The following is a 6,888-nucleotide window of genomic DNA, read 5'->3' on the forward strand; positions in this document are numbered from 1 at the left end:
TTCTCAGCAATAACCAAAACACTAGTGTGTTATCAACACTATTCACAAATGCAAAGTACAACACCATATGGGTTACTATGAATAAAGTTAACACCATCGCAACTAGACCCTTTACAATCCCTGACTGGACAAAGCTGAATAGGAAAAGTATCATGATATTTACATTATCATAGGTATCATAGGCTAGGTTTTGCTCTCTCACTAGGCTGAGTTCTGCTCCATCACTGACTTTATTCAGCTGGAAAACACTTTTACAAATTTTGGACATAATATTTGAACTTGATCTTAATTTTCTTAAATAGAAAAAATGTGTAGGGTGCGATGGACATCTTAGTCTCATCAAACTTAAACTTTGTAATGTGCAAAAAAAAAAGCATTTTAAAGTAGGATGATAAACATGTCTAGACTTCCTAAAGAGACACAGAGTGAAACAGGTAACTTTGAAGGTCATGTCTCAAACTGTGCTTGGGAATGATTCATTTGAGGTAACCAACAGGAACTCCTATGTTCTGTGGAGAAGGACTGTCTATCATATCCTTGTTCAATGTGGAGTTTTTTGTGGATTTCCATCCTGCTAATCATGCACACTCACAACAAAGAAAAACTACTGTTAAAAAAATAGCATATTAATATGCACACCAAGACAAAACCTTTAGGCCTCAATTTTCTAAATATAATTTATAACCTGTATGGAACTATTACCATAGAGAACAAGATTATAGTTCTGGACAGGCTACACATGGGGGATTGGTATAGATTTATAGAACTCACTGAAGTGTCAGTAGTTTGCTTGCTGTTTTGAAGACTCAGAGTCCAATAATTCATATTCCTGGATTACATCTTCCAGTTTTTATGGATTATGCCCCATGCAAAATAAATGTTATGAGAATAAAAACAACTGTTATATCTCATGTATGAAAGATGTTCTAATTAATCACTGCAAGAAATACTTGAGAGAAAATGACATAGCAATAAAAGGACCACACAGTACATTACTTTATTTAAAAGTATGCACTAAATATAGCTGTCTTTTAACCAAGTGATTGTGTCAGCTCCTGGGAAGGTGCAGGCAAATTCTTACAGGTAATTTTAAAGAGGTAGATGTTTCCTTCTCTAAATTATGGAACTATTTTGTCTATGTGACATCATATCAATGAGTTGCAAACCAATTTTGCTAGGGGATACTCTGAAAGAAGGAGATGAGGGCATGATTGTATTCTTTAAGTTTAGTTTGAGACATATTATCCTTTCAAAAAGAAAATAAACTTTTGTCTTCTAGTTTCTTGGAGGAAGGTGATAATGTGGGTATTTGTATCATGACCGATCAGTTTAGCACTACTAAAAATTGTTCTTGTTTAGAAAGAAGTTTAATGATATTTGTCATAGTTCGTATTTTTTAGCAAGGAATTTTTTAGCAAGGAATTTTTCTTTCCTTTCCTCCTGCCGTGTGTGTGTGTGTGTGTGTGTGTGTGTGTGTGTGTGTGTGCTCTGTGATGGGCCATTTAGTTGAACAAAAGAATCAGCTGGAGCCCTTAATGGTGGAGATTTGTTTCCTTGACAACGAAGGGGGGAGTTGGCTGGTGTGTGACTGGAAGGGGGTGGAGGCTGGGGGGGAGGAGTCTCTCTCTCTCTCGGCCGGGGTGAGAGGCTGCTTTGGGCTGCAGACACTGCCGGGCTCCTTTGTTTTTTTTTTTCCTGTCGGAGGGGAGTTTCTGGCTGCTTCTCTTGGCTCACCTCTGGCTGACTGCAAGCCCTGCTTACAACGGACCCTAACCAGCTGAAGTTTGTGAGTTTTCTTCCATTGGGAGAACTTTCTGTTTTATTGCTGTTGTTCCCCCCGTGGCAGCCAAGGATCCAACAGCGCCACCTGGTGACGGGCACTGGACATTACAAGTTCTACTCCTCCAGTGATCCAACAGTGCCACCTGGTGAATGGTACAGGACATTACAAATTTTGCATCTCCAGTGACCCGACGGCGCCCCCTGCTGACTGTGGTTGGAACTGCACCAAAGGGTGCAAGAAATTGAACTATTTTCCTTTTGCCGGTTTATCGGTTTTGTTCATGAAGGGGATTATTGGTGGGTATAGGAGTATTACTTAGTTATTTTACTTGGTTTTTTTTTTTTGTGTTCCTGTTAATACACACATACCTTTTAATAAAGGGCTGTTATTTTTTCCCTTTTCCATAATTTGTTTTCCTTCAATCGAAGCCTCTTAATTTTGGATTTATAATTGCTTGGAAAGAGAAGTTTGGGTCTTTTCCTCCTAATTCATCCTCAGCAAAAGACCCTTGTCTCATTTAAACTGGGACAATATTGTATTTGATTAATTCCATATTTCCACAGGATGTTAGAAAATCAACAAATGGATAATGTTCCATGCAGAAATTTCACAGAACTGAAGGTACTTAATATCATGAAAGATAAAGCTCAAACACCCAAATTCTTCCTTCCTTTTGCATCCTAAAAATGCTTAAAGCAAAGAAAATGTTTTTATTGTGGGAAATTGTACATCTGTCAAAATGGACCCAGTTGTGTTCGCATTGCAGTCAGTGGGAGTTTACCATTCCCTTTTGAGTGGGCTACATTAAACCCTCTATCATTGACTTTTGAATAGAAACCAAGAACCTGATTCTGAAACATACCCTCTGGTTGGCAGATCCACTGAAATCAGTGTCATGAAGCTGGATGAATCAACCTCAAATTTCTAGAACATCAAAATATACTTGGTGCAGTAGAAGAAAAACCTGATCATAGGATGCAGTCTCTTTCTTTTTTTTTTTTTTTTTGAAATCCAAAGAAAACAGAAGTCCTTGAAAAATGGAACATTAGCTGTCCATATTGAAGCTTATATGTACAATTAAAAAATATATTTTATAATATCACTTTATCAGGATCCATATAGATAGGTATATAGCAGATAACTCATCATAAATATAATAGTACTTCTTACCTGTTACCTATGGCTACTATATTTGCTGAAACATATAAAAAAACAAACCCTCAGTGTATTTTTCGAGGCAGTTTAGACACTAGTTTTTCATTTTCTTAAATAATTGTAAATTCATTATTTTTTCATAAGCAAGAACATAGATTTGATTTTAAGTTGCATTATATTGATAAATTAAATCCTAATATCTGATGGCTGAAATAATTTTAAAGGGAAAAAAAATCTCTGCATATAGGTTTAACTTTTCACTGTGCCGTATTCTGTATCAGTAGAACAAAGGCTATATGCATAATGAGGTCATGCAAATGAAGTGAAATCAGCAAAAGTATAGTGGTGGAGCCGAAAAAATATAACCATCAATATAATGACCAAGGAGTAGAGAATTTAAATGTTTAATGCTTGCACATTCAAGTTCATTTTTCTGTCATCTTTTTGAATGGGTATAGATTGAGATTCTTGAACGACCAGAATGAGAAGATCTCTGTTTTGGGCAAAAAGGTTTAACAACATTCTTTAACAGACTGTCCAGATATACCTTTCTAGTCTACATCAGTTTACCTTTATTTTTAGAATGAATAGTGGGGATAATGGAGGAGAGGGAGAACCCCTATTTTCTGTGTTTTCAATGAGTGGGGCTTTTTGCCCTGTTGCACTGTCTGGATGTCAGTTCCCTATGTTTCAGCCATGATGGAAGTTTAGAGTACAATAGAAGCACAGCAACAATATGAATTACAATGCATTTATATCTTACTGCATGGTCTTCCCCCCTGAAATCAATGTGATCTAAAAATATCCTCCACTCTAAATCCCTTTACTACTGAGGCACTCTTGAAAAAACACTACACTTACAAAATAAAAATCCAAACCCCAGACAGAATAATCTTGGTGTTAATTGTTTTGCTTCTGTTTGCAAATTCACTATATTTTTTGAAATATAAAACTCTCATTTAATAATATAAAGTGTAAGACTATGTTAAAAACAATAGTATTTTACTTATAATTATCTTGTTACTTCAAATAAAAAACGGGAAAAATGTAGGAATTATACATAATGAATATATATAGTGTTATTTTTTATTGTTGTAGCCTGATAAAACTAAATAATATCAGCTCTTGGAAAAGAATAAATATCAAATATTTGTTCACAAGTGAACCTCTTGAGGAAAAAAAAAATACACTGAATTAATAAATGAAATGCATTTTGAAATAGGTTTTCTTTTATTTCAGAGTCTGATTCAGTAAATTTATGTTAATTGGTTTTATGATTGTTATTTTATGGAAATACTTTTTTAATTTTGACAAATACTACAGCTTTAACAAATAATGTCTGAATTGTCTTAACAAAGAAGAAGAAGGCTCTATGTTGCTAACAATAGAATAACCACATTCCATATCTCTTAAATCCACAATATATGTAGTGCAGGTCCTGAGTGGCCTTTGTTTTCAATATGTTTTGTAAACTTTTAGGGTTTTTTCTACATCCAATATGTCAAATTAATTTACAGGTCACTATTACTGATATTTTCCCTTGGTTTTTGGTTTTCTGTAGAAAGCGGGCAGCTGAGACCAAGTCTTCAAATGAAGGGGGAGGGACAGGAGAAGAATCAATATACATATAGTGTGCCAGTGTCTGTAAATTGGCATATGACAGCAAGCCAGGAGAAACCTTCAGTATTCATTTGCATGCTGAAGAATATCCAGGATTAAACCAAAGGATTTAGACCTGACATTTATTATTCAGTTCAAAGACTTCTTGAAGGAAAGTTTATTTTCCATTCATAGATGAAAAATCTAAGATAAATAAAGACTGGCTTAGTATTAACAGTAAATACATATCTTTCCTGTATTTCTTATAAATTTATCTAATATGATTGCTAAACAAATGTTTACTGTCAAATTAGTATATTTTTCTCCTCAACAATTCAAAAGAAAAACATCTAATCACATTTACTATGTAGCATTTGCAAAATGTGTCTATTTAATTCCAGAAGTTTACTTTCCATAAATAAAATTATAACTCATGTTTTTAAAACAAATTAAAGTAATATTTTGAACAAACTTTAAATAAATACAAAAGGAAGATTTTTATACCTTTCTATCTTTATGTAGACAGATGTATTTTTCTACCTACTGTAGGCATCAAGTAGTATTTTTCAAGCAGTATTAAAAATACAAGCAACATGTGAGTTTGCGTGTAGTGAATTTATAACATAGCACTAATTTATTTTCATCATCTAATAGGTTTATAAAATATTTTGGTGATGCTTAGCATTCAATCATTGATAGCTGGTACTGATAAAAACTCATAATCTAATATAATAAAAATTTAAATAAACTAAGCCTTCTCTTTTAATGAGAGTTGGTACAATGCTTTGACTTGTCACTAATTTAAAGGAATATATTACAAATCTTTAAAGTGATGGTGTCCAGATAACTCTTCCAATAATGTTGACAGGATGTTGGTACCTTCTGTGAGCTGCTTAGTGTCTTGCAGGATCAGGGCCTTAGTAAGCATATCCACTTAAACATTACTTCAAAATCTCTAGTCCTTGCTGAACAGTTTTTAAAACTTAGCTTACTCTGAAAACAGAACAATCAGTTTAATGCCTGATTCTTCAAGAATTAGGATTTACTATAATTAAAAAATGTACTGAAAATATATAGGGACAAATCCCTAGCTGAAGTAAATTTTCCTAGTATATTTCATTCACATGGGTTGTGACAATTTACATGCATCTGATAACTTGGTCCTAGTGTTTGTTTTTGGTCTTATGTGTGTAAGGCACTGAGTGTCTTCATGGGCACAGTTCTCAGTTCACTAGTGTGAAACCACAATGAGAGTTTGTGTTCAGTGATGTTCAGGTTTGGACCCTTTATGAACACAGAGCAGAACAGGATAAAATGTTAGACACTCCTTCTATGATTTCTGAATACAAAACACATATTCAAAATAAACAGATAAAATTCTTACATTTACGTATTTGGAAATCCATGTTTTCTGAAAAAAAACCCCAGACATGTAGACACTCATTTGGTCTTCACAGATGTTCTGATAGATGATAAAATTTATAATTTAAAATATATTTGGGAACCATATTGTTTTTTCTTTCAGATTCACACACATGCATACCCATTTATTTGTGTATGTATAGTATTTTTATTCCTTCATATGCAATAACACGGTTGAGAGTTATTTTTTTAGTTTGTCATGGTCAAGTTTATACTGAATGTACATACAGTCACTTGAAACAAAAAGATGCAATATGCTAGATTTAACACTCCTTTGTTATATAAAGCTAAGGTTCCCCACTTATTCCATTTTTTAATTATTCTCTGACTAATTTCTCCTATTAAATTTGAAATCTCACATAATAACGAAAGACAGGACTTTCAGTGAGATTCTCTTCCACTGCATTGTAGCACATAAAGAACAATATTGGGCTTATGTCCATTAAAAATGTGTATAGACTACATCAGTAAAATATGAATAAAATAAAAATTATAGTTTATTTAATTTATGCATTTATGTATATATGCATTTATGACACAATGAGGTGTACTCCTAAATTTTATGAAAAAATTGGTCTTCTTCTTTAATCTTGCTTGTAATATTTTTTAAGTTTAGGTATATAACCATAAAATAGTTTCTGTTAATGTTGAAGAGTTCATATAGGACTGATATTGCATGCATTGTTTTGTGAATATTTTGAGGCATGTGGTAACCCAAATAACACATATGTTTTTGCAAATTAATTAATTCTATAACAGTACCCGGTAATAAGTATTTGCAGTGTAACAGGTAATTTTATTTAAGGTTTTTTTTATAGAAAGCTAGACTTCTCAATCTTACCTTCACACACTAATATATGGTGAATATCTACTAATGTTCTGAGGTCTTACAATGCATTATACTTTCATCTGAAAGTAACTTTACTGAT

This window comes from Myiozetetes cayanensis, unplaced genomic scaffold, assembly GCF_022539395.1.
Source record: "Myiozetetes cayanensis isolate MyiCay16 unplaced genomic scaffold, myiCay2020 scf83, whole genome shotgun sequence".
NCBI classification, from domain to species: Eukaryota; Metazoa; Chordata; class Aves; order Passeriformes; family Tyrannidae; genus Myiozetetes; species Myiozetetes cayanensis.